Below are 24,332 nucleotides of genomic sequence, written 5' to 3'. Positions count from 1 at the left end.
CAGGGGGCAGTTGGATGGGGCAGAGGTTCAGGGGGGCAGTCAGGAAACGGAGAGCAGGGGGAGTTGGATGGGGGGGTGGGGTCCCGGGGGGCGGTTAGGGGCCGGGGTCCTGGGAGGAGGAGGTCAGGGCATAAGGAGCGTTGTATGGGCAGGGGATTCTGAGGGGGACAGTCAGGGGGTGGGAAGTGAGAGGGGCAGATGGGGGGCAGGCTGTTTGGGAAGGCACAGCCTTCCTACCCGGCCTGCCATACAGTTGCGCAATCCCGATGTGGCCCTTGGGCCAAAAAGTTTGCCCACCCCGGCTATAGAATCATTTGCCCCCTGACTAACCACTGTCATGAATGACTATGAATTGTTACTATATATGACAATGGATAATCACTGGGCCAAAGAAAGGGAGAATAGGAATGACTCTATAACAGGGGTCCGCAACCTTTCAGAAGTAGTGTGCTGAGTCTTCATTTATTCACTCTAATTTAAGGCTTCATGTGCCAGTAATACATTCTAATGTTTTTAGAAGGTCTCTTTCTATATGTCTATAATATATAACTAAACTATTGTTGTATGTAAAGTAAATAAGGTTTTTAAAACATTTAAGAAGCTTCATTTAAAATTAAATTGAAATGCAGAGCCCCCTGGACCGGTGGCCAGGACCTGGGCAGTGTGAGTGCCACTGACAATCAGCTCGTGTGCTGCCTTCGACATGCATGCCAGAGGTTGCCGACCCTGATCTAGAGTCTAGTCCTCTTTTTCTTTAGTCAAAATGCCTGAAAAATTTGATTCACTGAAAATTTTTGAAAAAAAGTAGGTTTTGGTTTGTCCCAAAACAAACATTTTTATTTTTCAGAATTGCCAGAGAACCAAAAAATCCATTATTCATCCAGCTCTATTTCTGGTGCTGGAAAAGTCACTTAACCTTCCCTGTGCCTTGGCTTTAAAATGGACCCACTTGTATAAAATGCTTTGAGATCCTCTGATGAAAGATTAATAAATTCCAAGGCCAGAAGGGACCATTGTGATCAACTAGTATAGCTCTATCAGTGAAAAGAACTAATATCACAACCATGCAGTGAGGTTTGCATAATGGTTAATTCCACAAGTTCATTCATCAGTTTTAAATCAGACTCTCTGTTACTGGTGGCTCAGAGATCCCTTCAACTTATTACATAATATCACTTATTTAAAATGAAAGTGAAATAGACAATGTGCATCATTCAAGTAAAATGTAACCATGATAGAAAAAGTATGCAATGTATAACATTTTCTTATCAACAGAGCTAGCACCAAAAGCATGGGATGGAAGTATGTCTCCTGGCAACTGTGGACTGTTAATTAGAATTAGAATGAGGAAGTTAAAAGTAATATTTCTAACTTCGCAACATTTTTTCCAAACATTTCTTGAGGGGGAAAAATATCTTTTCTAAGCTTTAAAAATGAGCTTCCAAAAAAGACATAGTATTAATTTTTCTTCTAGGTAGAAGACCATGCCCAGTGTACCCCGCTGCCTAGAATTAATCAACAGCCCATACTCAACTCATCTTCCATTCAATACTTGGGGAATGCTATTTGTCAGCCCTGAAAATGCATCCTCTAAAAAGCAGTGTATGGGGAATAAACAAACAGCTAGGCCCAGATCTTCAGCTGGTGTAAACTGGTTTCGCTCCATTGAAGTCAATGGAGCTATGCTGATTTACACTAGCTGAGGACCTGACCCTCCGCCCGTAGGCGAGATATTCCCCTTTTAGCAGTATTCCCCACTCTAAGTACAGAGTACAATGATTCGGACTGACAATATGGTATCAGTGGTAAAATAGTAAGAGAAAATGATTATCCTACACCAGTGCTAGTTTTGTAATGAAAGAGGTGCCGGGGCTCAAAGCCATTTTTTTACATTCAGAATGGATGCAGCAAGCGCAGAGGTGCTGGGGCTATGAACTGCCAAACCTACAGCAACTGGGGCTCAGTCCTGGCAAGCCCTGGCACAAATCAATCACTGGATTACATCCAATGTGGAAATGACATCACATAGGAAGCCAGTGCCATGGTGCTGCAAGTAATTCTTAATACAAGACAATCTGGAGCATAAAGAGGATGCTTAAGAATAATTCTTTGATATGCAGACAACACATAAGCACTGCACAGAACATACCATGGTCCCTTAAATGGCCCTGGTTTCTGCTAGCAAGTTAAACAATTTATTAACAATCTGGCAGCACGGCCACCTCTTTCCTACACAGCCCCCCCTCCCCCGCGATGGGGGGTGTTTGGCCCCGGGCCTCTGCGGGGCGGGGGCTGGCTTGGGAAGCAGGGGGGAACCGCCCCCCAGCAGTCACTGGTGGGTTGGGAGCAGGTCGCTGCACTTCCCGCCGCCAGTGAGTGCAGGCCCGACCCCTGCTGCAGTCCTCAGGGGAGTGGGGGCGGGCAGGGGCCATGGGGAAGAGGCGGAGCAGGGACTGGAGCAGCATGCAGCTGCATGGGGCACCAGGAAATTTAGTGCTCCTAATTTCCTATTGCCCTACACAGCTGCGTACTTTGCGTATGGGTAAGGATGGCCCTGTCTGGCAGTAAGTTAGACACTGCAAAAATTCTAACACCTTTTTAGACTGCACATTATTGAGTCATGATTGAATTATAGAGAGAAAGCAGTCCAAAGCAGTGCACCTTATTCCATTAGTACTTTAAGTTGAAAGCAGTAAAAACAATTTGTCTCCTTCCCCTGTAGCCCTCTGGCATGCTGCAGAGTGGATGGAGACACTCTTTCACTTAAATACAGAAGTGCAGTTAAGCCCGTGTGAGCAAAAGCAATCGACTGAACATGGGCAAAGGAGGGGAGGGGCTACACTGACTCATTTCACTCCATAGGTAGTGATTTGTACTCTTAAATAAATGTGTGCTGGGTGTTTAACACAGCCAGTGGCGACACCTAGAACAGCTCTAGCTAAGAGCTATTGCTGCAGCCTGTGGCAATGGGATGGAAATGGCCATGACCATCTCACAATAGCCTTAACAACACTACTATACACAGTGTGGCAGGAATCTCCTAGGGGAAAATCAGCTTATTAAAGCTAGGTGAGGGAGAAGAGAGCCACAGTCGCTGTATGGCAGAAACAGTGGTTGCTGGAAGTCTTCGTGTTCCTAATAGAGATTTGTACCAGCTGCATGTTGCACACCCAACGGTGCCAAAGTATTCCACAAAGAAGGTAGGGTCTACTCCAAAGTGGACACTTTTGTCTCCTGCCATTCCTCATCTGGCTGACACTACAATAGTGCCAGTTAGTCCAATTCTGGATAAAAAACAGCTGATGTGCAACAGATAACAGAGGCGAAGCTGCTAGGGGAATGGATGGATGGGTCTGCCAACGAAAAGGGCACAAAGCAATTATTAATGAGTCAGCACATCAGCAGGGCATTCTATGCAGAATGCATCTTCCACTCCTTATACCTCCTTCTCTAAGTCAAGTTCACACGGCACAGGTATGATCTGGCACTTCTAAAGCCCTGTAAAACCCTGGTAAAATGTACCTAGGTCTCCTCCCATCAATGTGAAAAGCTCCACAAAGACTCTCCAAACCTGAAGGATTCCAGCTTTTCCCTAGAACAGTCAAACAAAATGTTTACACAAAGAAGAGACCTGTATTGCCAACTCAAATCTTCAAAAATCAAGAGTCAGGCTCCCAAAATCATGAGAGGAGATTAAAAATCATGTGATTTAAAAATAATAATAATACAAGTTGTGCTATTTTTATTTGCTTTCTGGTTTCAGAACCTTTGGGGTGCACTCTGGTCACATTTTCCAGCTTTCCTCCATAAGCATGAAACTTGCATTTATTTTTTAAAAAGTAAGCAGATGTTCTCCCCTCGAGGAGCTGGGGCTTTAAGAAAGACACCAAATTTAATGAGATTTGTCAGCGCAGACACTCTCAAATGCTGAAATATTTTCCTCATCTCCTGGGAAAGCTCTGCCTGCTGAGTGGCTAAACAGTGAGAGGAGTTTGATAACAATGCTCAAATATCACATCCCTACACTGCTTTGTCCCAAATGTTGCATCTATAGATTCTGGTACATGTGACTGCACTGCACGTATGTCTGTGCCTGCCCCAGGGACCATATTGCATGTGGGTCTAAATGATAGCAACACTGATCTGTGTTCAGATCACTTTTATAGCTTGATCTGCTACAGTTCATTGCTTCCACAGTCCATTCATGCAAGGCTCAGAAACCTGTGTTGGAATGAAGCAGCACTGTGTGCCTGGACTGCCATTTGGCAGTCTTTTTATCCCTCTTGGAAACAATGTTATTGTGTCAGGGTTTTCTCAGGCACTGTTATACTTAGAGTCAGTTTGGGTTTGGCACGCCCCCATACCATCAGAGGTGCAATGGCTAAGTGCTTATGGGCCTCACCTATAACTCTTAAGGTCATGGGTTTGCAACTCTCTCAATCTCACACTGAAAGGCCACCTCCAGTTCACCCTGCTGCAAAATGGGCACCTGATCCCTTGGGTTGGGGCAGTCACAGGTGATTGGATGTGAGGATACTGGTCACATCACTCCCTTGTGTGCTTCTAGCTATGAAACTGAGGTGCCTTAACTGTGTCAGCCTGATGAGCCCCTAGCTTGAGGGAGCTTTCATTTTGCTACCTGCCTCACTTTAATACGCTGCTGGTCCTTCGGTGGTTGTCAGCATGAATTCCCTTTGTGTTATCTGAGCCCAATAGAGGATGTGGCTCAGAGAGAGAGAGAGAGAGTTACTGAGGCAAAGTGGAGAGCTGGAGAAATATTTTCTGGGAGGTGCAATTGTATTTTTTCTTGGGGGCTGCCACCATCCCAGACACTCATTATACAATTGGAGGTTGGGGTTGAGAGGAAGGGGGCCATAGGGCGCACAGCTGGCATTTCTGTCTGAGATGCAGTGATTTATATTTATACGCACTGTCACGGTTCAGGGCACCCTTCCGTGGTCCCTTGAAAGCACCCACCCTAGGCTTCTGGCTCCTCAGCCATCACCGCTCTTGGCCAGAGATCCCTGTCTCTCTCCCTCCTGACTGGGGTTTTTCCAGGCTCACAGTGTAAGGAGGGATCTGTGGAGTTCCTCAATAAATCAGACTGCCTGAACAGGCCAGCATCTGTGCTTTGCTCTCTCTCTGAAGGCTATGAACAACGTACTTGCCACAGTTATAAGATACCACACAGCCCTCTCTAAGCAACCACATTTATTCTTAAAGTGAAAGCATTGCAGAGAAAACATATTACAAGCAATAGACGTTCCTGTGTGTAGGCTGAAAGCTTACAGAGGTCACCAATCAGTCTCACCAGGCCTCTGCAGGCCAAAGTCCTTCCCAGGAAGGATTGGGGCCCCCCTGGGACAGATGGTCCTGTCCATTTGCTGGATCAGAAAGCAGATCGAGTCACTTTAAACTCAGGCAATTTATCTAAGAGCCCTTTCTTCGTCTGTTGTTGCTGGAGAATCCAGTTTGAAACAGTATATGTGAGCCTTTCCAAGTGGTGCCGCACTCCCCCATTGTGTCTTTGACAGTCCCCCCCATGCAGTACAGAAAGCATGGTGCACAATCAAATGTGGAACATGAAATAATCTGAAATATTAGAGAATAAGCATTCTAAGATGGCACAATATCATCAGGTTTCAGAGTAGCAGCCGTGTTAGTCTGTATTCGCAAAAAGAAAAGGAGTACTTGTGGCACCTTAGAGACTAACAAATTTATTAGAGCATAAGCTTTCGTGAGCTACAGCTCACTTCATCGGATGCATTTGGTGGAAAAAACAGAGGAGAGATTTATATACACACACACAGAGAACATGAAACAATGGGTTTATCATACACACTGTAAGGAGAGTGATCACTTAAGATAAGCCATCACCCACAGCGGGGGGGGGGGGAAGGAGGAAAACCTTCCATGGTGACAAGCAGGTAGGCTAATTCCAGCAGTTAACAAGAATATCAGAGGAACAGTGGGGGGTGGGGTGGGGGGGAGAAATACCATGGGGAAATAGTTTTACTTTGTGTAATGACTCATCCATTCCCAGTCTCTATTCAAGCCTAAGTTAATTGTATCCAGTTTGCAAATTAATTCCAATTCAGCAGTCTCTCGTTGGAGTCTGTTTTTGAAGCTTTTTTGTTGAAGTATAGCCACTCTTAGGTCTGTGATCGAGTGACCAGAGAGATTGAAGTGTTCTCCAACTGGTTTTTGAATGTTATAATTCTTGACGTCTGATTTGTGTCCATTCATTCTTTTACGTAGAGACTGTCCAGTTTGGCCAATGTACATGGCAGAGGGGCATTGCTGGCACATGATGGCATATATCACATTGGTAGATGCGCAGGTGAACGAGCCTCTGATAGTGTGGCTGATGTGATTAGGCCCTATGATGGTATCCCCTGAATAGATATGTGGACAGAGTTGGCAACGGGCTTTGTTGCAAGGATAGGTTCCTGGGTTAGTGGTTCTGTTGTGTGGTGTGTGGTTGCTGGTAAGTATTTGCTTCAGATTGGGGGGCTGTCTGTAAGCAAGGACTGGTCTGTCTCCCAAGATCTGAGAGAGCGATGGCTCGTCCTTCAGGATAGGTTGTAGATCCTTGATGATGCGTTGGAGAGGTTTTAGTTGGGGGCTGAAGGTGATGGCTAGTGGCGTTCTGTTGTTTTCTTTGTTGGGCCTGTCCTGTAGTAGGTGACTTCTGGGTACTCTTCTGGCTCTGTCAATCTGTTTCTTCACTTCAGCAGGTGGGTATTGTAGTTGTAGGAATGCATGATAGAGATCTTGTAGGTGTTTGTCTCTGTCTGAGGGGTTGGAGCAAATGCGGTTATATCGTAGCGCTTGGCTGTAGACAATGGATCGAGTGGTATGATCTGGATGAAAGCTAGAGGCATGTAGGTAGGAATAACGGTCAGTAGGTTTCCGATATAGGGTGGTGTTTATGTGACCATCGCTTATTAGCACCGTAGTGTCCAGGAAGTGGATCTCTTGTGTGGACTGGTCCAGGCTGAGGTTGATGGTGGGATGGAAATTGTTGAAATCCTGGTGGAATTCCTCAAGAGCTTCTTTTCCATGGGTCCAGATGATGAAGATGTCATCAATGTAGCGCAAGTAGAGTAGGGGCATTAGGGGACGAGAGCTGAGGAAGCGTTGTTCTGATCCCACTGAGAGTTACCAAAAGAAACTTCAGCATTTGCTCAAGAAACTCCCTGAAAAAGCACAAGAACAAATCCACACAGACACACCCCTGGAGCCCCGACCTGGGGTATTCTATCTGCTACCCAAGATCCATAAACCTGGAAATCCTGGACGCCCCATCATCTCAGGCATTGGCACCCTGACAGCAGGATTGTCTGGCTATGTAGACTCCCTCCCCAGGCCCTTCGTTACCAGCACTCCCAGCTATCTTCGAGACACCACCGATTTCCTGAGGAAACTACAGTCCATTGGTGATCTTCCTAAAAACACCATCCTAGCCACTATGGATGTAGAAGCCCTCTACACCAACATTCCACACAAAGATGGACTACAAGCCGTCAGGAACAGTATCCCCGATACTGTCACGGCTAACCTGGTGGCAGAACTTTGTGACTTTGTCCTGACCCATAACTATTTCACATTTGGTGACAATGTATACCTTCAAATCAGCGGCACTACGATGGGTACCCGCATGGCCCCACAGTATGCCAACATTTTTATGGCTGACTTAGAACAACGCTTCCTCAGCTCTCGTCCCCTAATGCCCCTACTCTACTTGCGCTACATTGATGACATCTTCATCATCTGGACCCATGGAAAAGAAGCTCTTGAGGAATTCCACCATGATTTCAACAATTTCCATCCCACCATCAACCTCAGCCTGGACCAGCCCACACAAGAGATCCACTTCCTGGACACTACGGTGCTAATAAGCGACGGTCACATAAACACCACCCTATATCGGAAACCTACTGACCGCTATTCCTACCTACATGCCTCTAGCTTTCATCCAGATCATACCACTCGATCCATTGTCTACAGCCAAGCGCTACGATATAACCGCATTTGCTCCAACCCCTCAGACAGAGACAAACACCTACAAGATCTCTATCATGCATTCCTACAACTACAATACCCACCTGCTGAAGTGAAGAAACAGATTGACAGAGCCAGAAGAGTACCCAGAAGTCACCTACTACAGGACAGGCCCAACAAAGAAAACAACAGAACGCCACTAGCCATCACCTTCAGCCCCCAACTAAAACCTCTCCAACGCATCATCAAGGATCTACAACCTATCCTGAAGGACGAGCCATCGCTCTCTCAGATCTTGGGAGACAGACCAGTCCTTGCTTACAGACAGCCCCCCAATCTGAAGCAAATACTTACCAGCAACCACACACCACACAACAGAACCACTAACCCAGGAACCTATCCTTGCAACAAAGCCCGTTGCCAACTCTGTCCACATATCTATTCAGGGGATACCATCATAGGGCCTAATCACATCAGCCACACTATCAGAGGCTCGTTCACCTGCGCATCTACCAATGTAATATATGCCATCATGTGCCAGCAATGCCCCTCTGCCATGTACATTGGTCAAACTGGACAGTCTCTACGTAAAAGAATGAATGGACACAAATCAGATGTCAAGAATTATAACGTTCAAAAACCAGTCGGAGTACACTTCAATCTCTCGGGTCACTCGATTACAGACCTGAGAGTGGCTATCCTTCAATAAAAAAACTTCAAAAACAGACTCCAACGAGAGACTGCTGAATTGGAATTAATTTGCAAACTGGATACAATTAACTTAGGCTTGAATAGAGACTGGGAATGGATGAGTCATTACACAAAGTAAAACTATTTCCCCATATTATTTCTCCCCCCCACCCCACCCCATCCCCCACTGTTCCTCAGATATTCTTGTGGCACCTTAGAGACTAACAAATTTATTAGAGCATAAGCTTTCGTGAGCTACAGCTCACTTCATCGGATGCATCCGATGAAGTGAGCTGTAGCTCACGAAAGCTTATGCTCTAATAAATTTGTTAGTCTCTAAGGTGCCACAAGTACTCCTTTTCTTTTTGCGAATACAGACTAACACGGCTGCTACTCTGAAACCTCAGATATTCTTGTTAACTGCTGGAAATAGCCTACCTTGCTTGGCACCATGAAAGGTTTTCCTCCTTCCCCCCCCCTGCTGCTGGTGATGGCTCATCTTAAGTGATCACTCTCCTTACAGTATGTATGATAAAACCCATTGTTTCATGTTCTCTGTGTGTGTATATAAATCTCCCCACTGTATTTTCCACCAAATGCATCCGATGAAGTGAGCTGTAGCTCACGAAAGCTTATGCTCAAATACATTTGTTAGTCTCTAAGGTGCCACAAGTACTCCTTTTCTTTTTGCGAATACAGACGAACACGGCTGCTACTCTGAAACCTGTCATTATGCAAGGCACTGTATTTAGCTGTATAGAGTGGAAATCTATCAACTTCATGAAAAAATTCGTACAGATACAGACAGACATCATCTTCCTCTCCAAATGCTAATAGATGGACATCATACCAAAAGGACTGAAGATAAAAAATCCATTACAATCTACATACCACACAGACTATGCTGACAGCTTGTGCCACACACTCTCAAAGAAACTGCGGAACCACCTGATCAACATCCTCTACAGCAAACAGGGAAAGTTTAAGAATGAGCTCTCAAAACTGGACACTCTCATAAAGAACCAACCTTCCACACAAACTTCCTCGTGGCTGGACTTTACAAAAACTAGACAAGCCATTTACAACACACACTCTGCTTCTCTACAAAAGGAAAAAGGACACTAAACTATCTAAGGTTTCAGAGTAGCAGCCGTGTTAGTCTTTATCACAAAAAGAAAAGGAGTCCTTGTGGCACTTTAGAGACTAACAAATTTATTTGAGCATGCTGAACTACTACATGCCACAAGGGGCCACAACAGTGGTTCCCGTAACCCACCCAGCAATATTGTTAATCTATCCAACTATACTCTTAACCCAGCAGAAGAATCTGTCCTATCTTGGGGCCTCTCCTTTTGCCACTCCACCCCCACGAACATGATACAGTTCTGTGGTGACCTAGAATCCTCTTTTCGACGTCTCCGACTCAAGGAATATTTCCAACACACCTCTGACCAACATATTAACCCACAGAGACCTTCCTACCAACACTACAAAAAGAAGGATTCTTGGTGGACTCCTTCTGAAGGTCGAAACAGCAGACTGGACTTCTACATAGAGTGCTTCCGCCGACGTGCACGGGCTGAAATTGTGGAAAAGCAGCATCACTTGCCCCATAACCTCAGCCGTGCAGAACACAATGCCATCCACAGCCTCAGAAACAACTCTGACAACATAATCAAAAAGGCTGACAAAGGAGGTGCTGTCGTCATCATGAATAGGTCGGAATATGAACAAGAGGCTACTAGGCAGCTCTCCAGCACCACTTTCTACAAGCCATTACCCTCTGATCCCACTGAGAGTTACCAAAAGAAACTACAGCATTTGATCAAGAAACTCCCTGAAAAAGCACAAGAACAAATCCGCACAGCACACCCCTAGAACCCCGACCTGGGGTATTCTATCTGCTACCCAGGATCCATAAACCTGGAAATCCTGGACGCCCCATCATCTCAGGCATTGGCACCCTGACAGCAGGATTGTCTGGCTATGTAGACTCCCTCCTCAGGCCCTACGTTACCAGCACTCCTAGCTATCTTCGAGACACCACTGACTTCCTGAGGAAACTACAATCCATTGGTGATCTTCCTAAAAACACCATCCTAGCCACTATGGATGCAGAAGCCCTCTACACCAACATTCCACACAAAGATGGACTACAAGCCGTCAGGAACAGTATCCCGATAATGTCACGGCTAACCTGGTGGCTGAACTTTGTGACTTTGTCCTCACCCATAACTATTTCACATTTGGGGACAATGTATACCTTCAAATCAGCGGCACTGCAATGGGTACCCGCATAGCCCCACAGTATGCCAACATTTTTATGGCTGAATTAGAACAACGCTTCCTCAGCTCTCGTCCCCTAATGCCCCTACTCTACTTGCGCTACATGGATGACATCTTCATCATCTGGACCCATGGAAAAGAAGCCCTTGAGGAATTCCACCATGATTTCAACAATTTCCATCCCACCATCAACCTCAGCCTGGACCAGTCCACACAAGAGATCCACTTCCTGGACACTACGGTGCTAATATGCGATGGTCACATAAACTCTGTTAATACCAGAGTCTGTCTGTTCCTTTAAGACCCCAGGGGGGTTGCCTGCACTGAGAGAACATGCAGTGCTACAACTACCCAGTTACACCAGGGCAAATATTCTGTGTTCAGGCAAGCCCAGAGATTTGTGGAACCCTAGTTTTGTTCTGACAAGTCCCCTTTTGCCCTGATCTCCCCTCTCCTGATTCTGTGCTCCCTTGCCCCAGGAGGTTGGCACAGCTTCTGTCAGTGAGGTGTGGGAGGTTAATGTAATGTTGCATTTCAGAGACACGCTCACTTCCATCTCCTGAGCGTCCTTTACTCCATCGCTTTGTCATGTCACTGCGCTGTTCTCCCTCCCCTTCAGAGGTCTTGACAAAAGGCCACCCAGGGAACTTGGAGGAGCTGCACCCATGTGCATGGAACAGTGTATCCCCATTGACTTCATTGGAGCTGTGCTGATTACATCCGCTGGGAATCTGGCCCATTGCCTTTTAGGTCTGTAACAATACTTCATAAATCCAGTCTAGTTTACTAAGAAACCCTGCAGATACCCAAACTGGGTTAGTGAAATATGGTGTGCTGTGGTTTTCACCGTAATCATAGTTCGGGACCCCAGCAGCTGAAATAAGCAGAAAGTCATGCCCTTGAAATCATATCACTGAAATCCCACTGATCCCTCGCACGGCAGTCACCCATTCCAGATGACAGCCACCAATCGCAGCATCAAGGACATGAACATTTCAGCAGCCAGAACCCTAAGCTATAGCAAGAGCAAGCCCTTTGGGTAGGGACTGTCTCTGTGCCAGGTCCTGTACAAACACAGAATGAAATCAGGGCCAGGTCCATGACTGGGGGGCACTACGGTAATAGATACACAACGAGCTACAGGGACTTCCATTTGACAAAACATGTGCGGCTCAGTGGTTTAGTGAAAGCCTACAGCACCTTCGCTCCCACTGAGTGCTTTTCCACCCTGCTTTCCTTCAGGGCTATGACCATTGCTTACCAGCCACAAGTTGAGGAATCAGGGGTCCGATTGCTTCCCACACGGGAAAGCTGCAGGCCAAAGGGCAGGAAAGCCCCACTAGGTTTCTGCACAGAGATTTCTCTCCAATTGTGTTGTTGGGTGAGGGAGAGGTTGTGTGCTTCTCCCCCATCAGATCCTCAACTGGTGTAATTTAAAGTAGCTCCACTGATTCCAATGGAGCTATGGCCAATTGACATCAGCTGAGGATGTGACCCTATTGGTTTCAGTGGAGTTACACTGATTTAACCACCCAAGGATGTGGTCCATGACAGGCAATTTATGCCTCTTTAATTTTTCTCTCTCTTTTAATCTTAGTTTTTTTAAAAACAGGATTTAATTATAAACCACCAACCTTCTCCTAAGTACGAGGAAAGCTGTCTTACTCCAAATGAAAGCCAACATTTTAACCTCAACTCCCACTGATTTTTACCTTGAAAATGAGCATACTCACGGACAAGAGCAATCCTTCATTGTGATTTTCATGGCTTTCTTCAGAGCCTTTACATAATACACCTGTTTATTGGGTGCACTGAATATATATTTATATATATAAATAAGAGCAGGGCAAAGGAGTATCATGTGGCTCATGGGCCGGATCCTCAGCTGGTGTAACTTGGCATAGTTCCATTAAAGTCAACAGAGCTAGGCTGAGTCACAGTAATCCAGCCCCATGTATTTAAAGGGAGAAATACATATACAAAAGAAGCAATATACTGCTGCCCTCGATCCATGTGTGAAACTACTATTGACATCCATGGCAGTTCCACACGCAGATAAAAGACTCAAAGGCTGTGTGTGGCCTTTTGTGTTTGGAAGATATAAGCTTTTGCAATTTTTCCACTACGTCATCTTTCTGCGTTTAATGCCTGGTACAGCAGAACAACGAATGAGCTCCTCCACAGAGATAGCGAACAAGCAATGAGATCCTAAGGAAATATACAGAACCCAAATGAGGCATGTTAGCATGCTGTAGCATCTTCAAGAGCAACATATGGAAGGAGGCAAATTAATATAAGCCAGGGATCATGCTAATAAACATGGAGAGAGCCGGTCCATCATGAGCTAAGTGCCTTCCATGAGGGATAGATGAGGAGGGAGATGATGCCCATAGGTGGGAGCGATGCACAGGGACCGAGTGAGGCCTGATACCCTTCCGTAGTCTTCAGCTGGTTTATTTGAGACAGAAGCAGACTTCCCACTAAATGCGATAGGGGTAGGGTGCTTGTAGGACTGGGACCTGTGGGCCTAATCATGCAGACACTTTACTCTGCACAGAGTTACTATTCTGAGAATACCTGCTGGCTCGTTCTCTCCTCTCCCTCTGCAAGACCCCACTAGGCCCTGAAAGCACAATCTCCAGGAAGGGTCAGTATTAAGTATGGAGAGACATCCTCTCAGAGTTGCCCAGCGTAGCACAGGGGAGTGCAGCACATGATGCTACAGCCCTTTATGGGGTGTAGTTTGCTCCGTCTGCTGTGCTGGTCCTGGTGCATGGGGACATATCCTCTCCTTTCCAGTACTGTGTCCTCTGTGTCATTGTATACTGGGGCTGCAATTCCACTTGGCCCTCACACGGGACATGGGGTGTGTATGAGAAGGCTGCTTGTGCCTTTCCCCTCACCAGGTGCCTGTGTAAAGGTCAGGCAAAGTGTGGCCAACTGAAAGCAACAGGATTATTTGTGGAGCAAAGTAACACTTAGCAGGAGGAAAGGTGGCAGGACCGAGCACTTTGTTTCTAATCATAAAACAGCATGATAGAATTCCGTCTCTCTATCACACCGTCAGTGCATGTGTCCCAAAGTGCTCTATGGGCTAGAAGTGCTTGGTAAAATTAGTACCAAAGCACTAGTAGCTGGGTACAGAAACTAGCCCTGGGTATTTTTAAAGATAGGATGGTACAGTGTTTGTACCATCATCTTTACAATTACTTCAAGGTGAACTTGGAAGGATTTTTCTTTCTTTCTCAAGTTCTGATTAAAACAAGGTACCTGTAGCAGATAATAAACAAACAATCCAACCTCCAAACCAAAGAACCACAGCAATCTGCTCAGGTATAATAAAATACTACTTGATATCTGGCTTTTACAAAATCAGTACCACTAGGGGAATGGCTGCTGGGAAAGCATTGTTTGCAGCTGTAGAAGTTTCACCAATAAATGATATGCTATAGGACACATGCAATAAAACCCTGAAGTGGAAGTCAGGCTGAATGGATATACTTCTCACTTCATAAATCACAGCTGCTCTAGGATGGCAGACAGCTGCACACTTTCTAGATTTATGTTTTAAAATTAATATGAAGGCAGGGGCCAGATCCTCTTTTGGTGTAAATGAGCAGAGCTCCATGGAAATCAATGGATGAAGTTACTGCTTGAGGTGAATGGAGCAACTCCAGTTTACATCAGTTGAAGACGTGGGCCATTGTTGTTCATTAAGTTGCTGATCCAAAGCCCATTGAAGTCAATGGGTTTCTTTCAATGCACAGAGTATCAGATCTTAGCACTATGTGAAGTGGCTGCTTTCTGGCTGGTTGCCCTTCCTGAGCTGTGTGGCCCTGAGACACACAAATACAGCAAGAGGGCACAGATGAGCTAGAATTGCATTTCTGCACCTTTTCCCCCTCCCCATGCCAGGGTGCATTGAAATGAGATGAAACTGCTTGTCCTTCACCAGAGGTGGGCAAACTACGGCCCGCAGGCCACCATCCTGCCTGGCCCCTAAGCTCCCTGCTGGGGAGGCTCGCCCCTGGCCCCTTCCCTGCTGTCCCCTCTCCCCCACCGCCACGCCGCCATGCAGGCAGAGCTCTGGCCCACCGCTCCTGTCGGGCAGCGCGGCGGTGTGGCTGGCTCCGGCATGGTAAGGGGGCGGGGAGCGGGGGAGTTGGATAAAGGGCAGGGGGTCCCCAGGGGCAGTCAGGGAATGGGGAGCGGGGGAGTTGGATAGGGGATGGGGTCCCAGAGGGTGGTTAGAGGCAGGAGTGTGGATAGGGGTCGAGGCAGTCAGGGGACAGGGAGCAGGGGGTGGGGTTGGATAGGGGGTGGGGTCCCGAGGGGCAGTTAGGGGCTGGGGTCCCAGGACGGGGTGGTCAGGGGACAAGGAGTGTTGGATGTGTGTGGGGTTCTGAGGGGGGCAGTCAGGGAGCAGGAAGTGGGAGGGGGCGGGGCCAGGCTGTTTGGGGAGGCACAGCCTTCCCTACCCGGCCCTCCATACAGTTGTGCAACCCTGATTTGGCCCTTGGGCCAAAATGTTTGCCCACCCCTGTCCTAGACTGTAAGTGCTTTTCCTGATCACTTTTCTCAAATGCAGGCTTGGCAAGTTCTCGCAGAAAAAGATAGCTAGTGAAAAGGAGTGGGACGTGATTCACCACAGTATTACTCCAGTTTCAGGCTAGGGAAAGGCTGAAGAAATCAGTGGAGTCAGGAGTAAGGCAGCAGGGAATGAGACTCAGAGCCTGTGGAAGAAAAACCCCAGCAGCAGTACAGGTGATGTGATTTTCATGAGCACAGAATCTTATTATCCGCCACAATCTCAAGTCTGATGCCCCCTGTTGGGATTTGTTCAGATCCTCCAAGCATGGCTTTATGAAAAAGTGATGTCTCAGTTGACATCTAAGGCTTTTAAATGAAACAGTCACAGCAGAACTCTCAGGTTAATGAATTCTATGGAAAATTCCTCTCCCATCACATCACGCCTCTCCGTTGCACTGCAAAGGGTCTGATTGCTAACCTTATAGGACAGACGTTAGCTTGCTGGTTTATGAGTGGGAAGGGACAACCACAATCGCTGTGATGCAAGGCTCACCCTCCAGGAGGGTCAATGGCTTGGCTTCCCTTCCCTGCACCAGACTCCTGGGAACTGGAGCAGTATAAAAGGAAGATGCTAGGGACTTCATCCAGTCATACTTTCTCGCTGAGGTCGGAGCCAATGACCTTCATGCCTTCAGCAGCCCAGGGCCTCGCTCTTCTCTTGTGTTGCCAGGGCAGTACTTGATGCTCTCATTATACTCTTTACCCTGTTTATCTTCCTCCCCACTCCCTTCTCCTGTTCTGCTTCCCTCTCCATCAGCTCCCGCTGCTCTCAGGGATTATGCCTCTCCCAGTCCCCCAGACTTCCCACTGACTTTCTCCAAAGAGGGGGAGATAACTGGCAAGACTGTGATGGCAAAGGCCACCTGTTTGTTTGAAGGAAGCCAGCACATTGGCCTCCCATAAAGATGTATTAGCAGTCTCCCAATAGTAATAAACCATGATTCCTATCGCTCCCGTAGATTTCACCAGCAGTGAGTGTGTCAAGTCCAACTTTCAGGCTGCAGTTCCCCACTAACATCTAAAAGGTTAGTATGTGAAATTGGTTAAAATTCAACCAGAGAAGTCTCTTCTCCCTCCTCCCCCAAATAGATCTGCTAGAAAGCTCCTTGTTTGATATGTTGTTCTTCTTTTTGATAGTGCAGTCTTGTTATCAGAGTTGCATTAAGTAGTAACTGTTGTGTGTCTCACAAATAAAATCCTAGTAAAGTTCAGAAACTAAGAGGGGACAGATTTGGGATATGACAGACCATCACTCAGGTTATATGACAGATGCCAGGCTCAGTAGATGCAACTTGGAAGAGATAGAGAATGATGTATGCAATGTTTAATTAAAGGCATTAACAAGCCTTGCAAGCCAAGTTCTCCACTATCCAGTTGGCTGATAGGCATGGTCAAGCATTAAGGAGGCCTGTCTTCAGATTAAATTAAGATATCTAGTGGAATGACTGAGTACAAAAGAAAAGAAGAGCTAATGTTTAGTGATAAATGCCAACAGGAAAAGGCATCTCTGTGAGCAGCTTCATGCATGAGTGATGAACTGCATAAGCTGATACACAGTGTATGGAGCAGAATGGAGGGAAAAGTGAAAACATTTTTCTGAAATTCACTTGAATTCAAAGCAAATTGTGTTTGTTTGCTGTTCTCTGCCACTTACCACTGAATTCCTAACACATAGTAATAAATCTATCCACACAGCTCCCTGGAGAAGCATTACTATCCCCTCTGTTTTGCAGATGGGGAAATGGAGGCACAGAGCGTATCCCATGAGTTGGCCGAAGTCATACGAGCTGGGAATGGAACTCAGACAGGCTAGGTCCCAAGCTAGCATCTGGAGCACAAGCCCACCCTACCTCAGACATGCCTGCCTCTCCTATATGCACATGAAAATGCATACACAGCTTGTTTTAAACCCAAACATCTTAATATTCAGCAGAAGCAAATTCTGAATTCTCTAGTCAATCGTAAACTTTGCAATTCCCAATTCACACTGTGTTGTTAGTTATATAAGAGACCAGAAACCAAATAACTGGTGTAACTAACCAAAGCAGCAAGAAATGTGCACATTCCAAGTCCAGGAGTGATCTGCAAACCCAGGCTCATGCTCTGAGGAAATCCAGGAATAACCTCAGGTAGCAAACACATTTGGGCCCTCCTCAATCCGGTTGTGGCCAAGTCACCAACAGTATAAAAGGCAAAACTGATCAAGTCAGTGACTCACGTCATACAGTTTGTTCAGCTCTACTATGGAGAGTATGGTGATTTCTCAGCTGGGCCACATTCGGATTTCTCTTGCAGAGCAGCTCTATGACCGCGGTATCGCTGTTCCTCAGATTACAGCTCATGTTAAAAGGAGCAGGGAGGAGAATCCTTACTAAGCGCTGAATCCAATGCCCACTGTAATCAATGGCAGTCTTCCCGCTGACTTCCATGGGGATAGACCCTGCCTAAGGGCCCAGCTCCTACCCAGCTGCCCCATGTGTGTACAATGAGCCCTATTCACCTTGTGACCCTGTGCAGCAGCCAGCACCGCTGCAGTCCCTGTGTGCCTCAGAACGCATGGCTGTTCTCCTGGGGATGAAGAGGCAGCCAGAAGGCAGGGGGAGGAGAACATGCTCTGTTACCCAGATGAGGATCAGCAGCACCCTCCACCTGTTCTGGAGGCAGATTTCCTTTCAGGGCTCCTCCCCACCACCTTGGGCTGTGCAGCTGAGACGGTCCCCCAGCCTGGAGCTGAGCTCCAAATCTCTCAGTCTGGTTCTGTTTTGGGGCTTCATTAACATTGTGTTTTTTTAAACTCCGCTTTTAGCCAAATAAGCATAAAATACCAGGACAAGGAGAAGCCTAGTGACTAGGTAGCCCTCACCCACTGCACACAACGGTCTTAGGAGGTGGTGTATGTACAAAGGGATGATGCAACCAGTGGTAAACACAAAGAAATGCTGTAAATACCCCAGCAAACCACCAATTGGCTAATCAGGAGCTAACCCTAATTCTCAAGGTACCCAATAGGAACATGGCTTTCTCTTGCAGCAGACAGACTGACCAACATTCCTTGCCAAATGGCTGGCATGAATAACAAGTTCATGCAGCACATCAGCCATCCAGCTTCCACTGATCACCCAAGAGAGCTACAGAAATAGCTTGTAGGAGTGATTCATAATTAGAACATCTGGAGTAAACAACTGAGACTAGAACCCAATCTGGTTAACCCCTTCTGTGCTGGCACCCAGCACTCCCTTTGTCTAAATATTTCCCCTGCAAATGAATAGCTCGAGGGTTAAAGCAACAGCAGCAAGAGGATAAATTCAAGCAGTGTGCGTCTTTTAGATGACATTGGAAAAATGTTTGTCAACAATACTGTTTCTAGTACGTGTTTTCAGATTCCTGCTAACGCAGCTGAATTGATTCTCAGACATCTGCTAGTCTTCAAGTCAGCCAGTTAGTTAGTGCTAGGTCCTTATGTGGGTGTAAGCTGTATGCATGGCATTCAAGCACTACCCTCCTTTGCATGCTCTGTATTAGAACTGAGCAGAACTGCAGTACCTGCACGGAGGGGAGCGCAGGATTTGCTCCCTCACTACTCCTGTAGGCAAATGAGGCACTCCCACAGGGATAGAGATGTGCAGCAAGGAGGAGAACCATGTCATGGGTGAAAGGATGCTGCACTCCAGGAAGACGGATAGCAGTGTGCATGTTCCCTGTATGCCAAGCAGCGTCTGGACCACAGGAACTGCCATACTGGATCAGACCATCCGGTCTCCAACAATGGCCAGTACCAACTGCTTCAGGGGAATGAACCCTGAAGTAGGCCATATGGGTTAACCTTCTTCCAACAAAAGTTTCCTCCTGATCCCCAATAGTTAGAGACTAGTTGAAGCCCTGAAGCATGAAGGGTTGTATTCCTTCTATATTCCTATATGTACTATGATAAACCTGGATATTCTCATTCTCCATATAACTGCCCAACCCTTTTTGAAATCCTAAATGCTGGCTTCAACACTATCTTGTGGCACAGGCCACTTGTATGTTGTGTGAAAAACATATTTGCATGTATCATTCTGAATTTGCCACTCCCAGCTTCATTGAACATCCCCTTGCCCTTGTGTTATGAGAAAAGGTGAATATAAGTGACTGATATACCTTCCCTGCTTCAGTATTTTGCTTTGCTTTGAAAAGGAATTACAGAGTAGGTATGGCACAACGTTACCCAAGAGTTTGTGTGGTATTGAAAACACTAGTAACTAACTGCACAACCCAGATAAAATGTTGACCAGTGCAATAGATTCTATTTGTTACATGTATGTGGTTTTCATAATGCAAACAAACTGTCTAGACTGACATTCCCAATCCCAAGTAGTTAAAGCAGAAGCACATACAGTTTTACTGGTTTATAATGTTATAGATAATAGCCATTTTTACAGAGCTAGAATATTTGTGTCTTTTGTAGCTATAGAAAATTGGATGTAGCAAGCTGAGTGCTGATGTCCAGATATCTGACAGGTCTAAATTGGGCAGTTCTGTAGACCCTGCCTGCATTATTAGTTGCACAAACCATAGCAAGCATTTGCTGAAGAAGAGAAAAAGAAAAAAAAGTATGGTTGCTTATTTGGATTTTTCTTTAGCACAAAACTCTTCAAATCCTGGCACCAGGCAATGCTTTTCTGCACTTAATGGCTTAATTTTTCAAGTTTCTGACAGCTGCTAAAAGAGAAAGGTAATTTCTGCTGGGAAGGAAAGTGAACAGATTGGCTTTCCTTCTAACCAGCTGACAAGCAAATCATACCTGATCGCAATGAACTGACAGCATAATGTGAAACTATAAGCCCAGGTCTGTAATGTAACTGTTAGTCATTGTTGTGCATGACACATGCGTGGACTGCGACATTCAGAGAGAGGCATGAAATAGTCCATTAAGCTGATTTACAGGCACTCTTTCCTGCGAGATAAAAGATGCAGAGAAGTGGAACATGATGCACCAAGGGCCTTTGTTTCACAAACTTTTCACATTCCTTGGTTTTCATGAGGAAGTTTCATGAAGTTCACATACCCTTACTGAGGCTTTAGTGCCTATCACTGTCCTGCCCCAGTGTCCCTTGAAGTCAGCTGGTATCTTTCCATTGACTCCAGTGGGCACTGGATCAGGTGCCTAGAGAACTGAATATTATGTATCTTGGGTGAAATCCCATCTTCGCTGAAGTCAATGGGAAAATTTCTACCAGCTTCATTGGCCCCACCCAGGATTCACCTCTTAAACTGACTCTGATCTTTCCAGCTCTGTCATTCTCCTAATTCAGCAGATTTCAAACGTGGGTTGGGACCCCAAAGTGGGTTGCAACCCCCTTTGAATGGGGTTGCCAGGGCTGGCTTACAGTTGCTGGGGCCCGGGGCCGAAGCCCAATCCCCACTACCCAGGGCCAAAGCCAAAGCCTGAGGGCTTCAGCCTTGGGCAGCAGGGCTCAGGTTGCGGGCCCCCTGCATGGGGCTGAAGCCTTTGAGCTTCAACTTTGGCCCCCCTGCCCAGAGCGTTGGGGCTCAGACTTTGCGCCCCCGCGCTCAGGTTTTGGTCCCCCACTCCTGGGGCTTGGGTAGTAATTTTTGTTGTCAGAAGGGGATCATGGTGCAATAAAGTCTGAGAACCCCTGTCCTAACTGATATGTAGACTTGCTAGTACATTGCCTGTTCTTATCTCCTCTTTTATGCTAATCAGCAACACAGTGCTAATCCATCTTACTTCAACCCAGGAAGCCATTGTCCTCAGGTGGCAAAAATAATTGAAAATTAATTATTAAAATTAAAAAAAATCAGAGCTCTGCTCTCAGTCCCATTAGCAAAGCTAGAAAGAAAAGGAAAAACACATTCCTTCCTCCAGGGAAGTCTCAGAAATAGATTCCCCTAGAGGAAGGTCAGTTCCTTCCCTGTCACACTTTCAAATCATGCAGATCTATAACTCAGCTGACATCTTCCGGAACCAGCTGGGACTAAAAAGCAGAGGACACCAAAGAGTGAGCCACAAACTGGGTTATTTGAGTGGGGTAATACATGACAAATACTACAAGGGGAGCATTTCCCATTGCATCACATGGTTTAATTTCTATCTAGGGATAAAGGAGGAGCAAGGTTAGTGGAACCTTTATGAACTCAAGGCCAAGTACTTCCCAGGCCTCCTCACCAGTGCTGAAATGCCTCCTGGGAATCAAGATGGCCTGGCTCTATGGCTGCAGGGCCATGGAATGCACAGAGGAAGGCAGTATGACCCAGTGGGTGGGGAGACTTGGGAGACCCATTCGACTCCCTGCTCTGCCACAGACTTGCTCTGTGACCTTGGACAAGTCACTTAATCTCTCCGTCCCCGGCTGTACAATGGGGATGATCACACATGTCTATCTCAGGGGTGCTGTGGGGAGAAATGCACTAAAGCTTGGGGAGGGAATGCGCAGTGATGAGTGTGGTATAAGATCCTGACCAGAAGCGGCTAAGTTAGGAAGGGAGGCCTGCTTTATAAAGACGTTGCTGCTCTTACCCAGCTATGCCTCACCTGCTTCCCAGGAGGTGGGGCTCAGGCCTTCTGCTATCTGCCCATGGCACAGGGATCATATCACTGCTGTTAAAATTGCAATAGCATAGTCTGTGGGACAGCATGTGCTACGTGGCCCCTTCTGTGCCTGGCCCACAGGCAACTGGAGACTATTACGGAGCCTGGTTGTTTAACTCAAGCTGTAAAGTGCCATGCTTTCAGCTCTCCAGGTCCCTGGTTCAGTCCCTGGTATGCTGGCTAAGATGACAGCTGTCACAGGAGCATGTACATAAGAACATAAGAATGGCCATACTGGGTCAGACCAAAGGTCCATCCAGCCCTGCATCCCTTCTACCGACAGTGGCCAATGCCAGGTGCCCCAAAGGGAGTGAATTTAACAGGTAATGATCAAGTGATCTCTCTCTTATCATCCATCTCTACCCTCTGGCAAACAGAGGCTAGGGACACCATTCCTTACCCATCCTGGCTAATAGCCATTAGTGGACTTAACCTCCATTAATTTATCCAGTTCTCTTTTAAACCCTGTTCTAGTCCTAGCCTTCACAACCTCCTCAGGCAAGGAGTTCCACAGGTTGACTGTGTGCTGAGTAAAGAAGAACTTCCTTTTATTTGTTTTAAACCTGCTACCCATTAATTTCATTTGGTGGCCCCTAGTTCATATAGAATGGGAACAAGTAAATAACTTTTCCTTATTCACTTTCTCCACACTACTCATGATTTTATAGACCTCTATCATATCCCCCCTTAGTCTCCCTATTCCAAGCTGAAAAGTCCTAGCCTCTTTAATCTCTCCTCATATAGGTCCCGTTCCAACCCCCTAATCATTTTAGTTGCCCTTTTCTGAACTTTTTCTAATGCCAGTATATCTTTTTTGAGATGAGGGGACCACATCTGTATGCAGTATTCAAGATGTGGGCATACCATGGATTTATATAAGAGAATAAAATATTCTCCGTCTTATTCTCTGTCCCTTTTTTAATGATTCCTAACATCCTGTTTGCTTTTTTGACTGCCGCTGCACACTACGGGAAGTCTTCAGAGAATTATCCAAGATGACTCCAAGATCTTTCTCCTGATTAGCTGTAGCTAAATTAGCCCCTATCATATTGTATGTATAGTTGGGGTTATTTTTTCCAATATGCATTACTTGACATTTATCCACATTAAATTTCATTTGCCATTTTGTTGCCCAACCACTTAGTTTTGTGAGATCTTTTTGAAGTTCTTCAGAATCTGCTTTGGTCTTAACTATGTTGAGCAGTTTAATATCATCTGCAAACTTTGCCACCTCACTGTTTACCCCTTTCTCCAGATCATTTATGAATAAGTTGAATAGGATTGATCCTAGGACTGACCTTAGGGGAACACCGCTAGTTACCCCTCTCCATTCTGAAAATTTATCATTTATTCCTACCCTTTGTTCCCTGTCTTTTAACCAGTTCTCAATCCATGAAAGGATCTTCCCTGCATACATCATAGAATCATAGAATATCAGGGTTGGAAGGGACCTCAGGAGGTCATCTAGTCCAACCCCCTGCTCAAAGCAGAACCAATCCCCAACTAACTCATCCCAGCCAAGGCTTTGTCAAGCCTGACCTTAAAAACCTCTAAGGCAGGAGATTCCACCACCTCCCTAGGTAACCCATTCCAGTGCTTCACCACCCTCCTAGGGAAAAAGTTTTTCCTACTATCCAACCTAAACCTCCCCCACTGCAACTTGAGACCATTGCTCCTTGTTCTGTCATCTGCCACCACAGAGAACAGTCTAGATCCATCCTCTTTGGAACCCCCTTTCAGGTAGTTGAAAGCAGCTATCAAATCCCCCCTCACTCTTCTCTTCCGCAGACTAAACAATCCCAGTTTCCTCAGCCTCTCCTCATAAGTCATGTGTTCCAGTCCCCTAATCATTTTTGTTGCCATCTGCTGGACACTTTCCAATTTTTCCACATCCTTCTTGTAGTGTATCCCATGATAACTTAATTTACATAAGAGCCTTTGGTGAGGGACCTTGTCAAAGGCTTTCTGGAAATATAAGTACACTATGTCAACTGGAACCCCTTGTCCACATGTTTGTTGACCCCCTCAAATAACTCTAATAGATTAGTAAGACCTGATCTCCCTTTACCGAAACCATGTTGACTTTTGTACAACAATTTATGCTCTTCTATGTGTCTGACAATTGTATTCTTTACTATTGTTTCAACTAATTTGCCTGGTACAGACGTTA

General features: G+C 46.1%; 1 protein-coding gene and 1 long non-coding RNA gene across 7 annotated transcripts in view; both read right to left on the bottom strand.

The window, feature by feature from the left end:
* Positions 1 to 24,332, bottom strand: part of SLC8A1 (solute carrier family 8 member A1) — a 337,787-nt gene that overhangs the window by 66,453 nt on the left and 247,002 nt on the right. The window lies entirely within an intron of this gene.
* Positions 554 to 23,918, bottom strand: LOC122459609. The gene is made up of 3 exons (XR_006280415.1): positions 23,868 to 23,918; positions 22,526 to 22,528; positions 554 to 726 (listed from the first exon to the last, which is right to left on the bottom strand). It is a non-coding gene; the product is annotated as an uncharacterized LOC122459609 (long non-coding RNA).

The sequence above is a fragment of the Dermochelys coriacea genome, chromosome 3 (genome assembly GCF_009764565.3).
Source record: "Dermochelys coriacea isolate rDerCor1 chromosome 3, rDerCor1.pri.v4, whole genome shotgun sequence".
NCBI classification, from domain to species: Eukaryota; Metazoa; Chordata; order Testudines; family Dermochelyidae; genus Dermochelys; species Dermochelys coriacea.
This window is presented reverse-complemented; position numbering and strand designations above follow the sequence as displayed.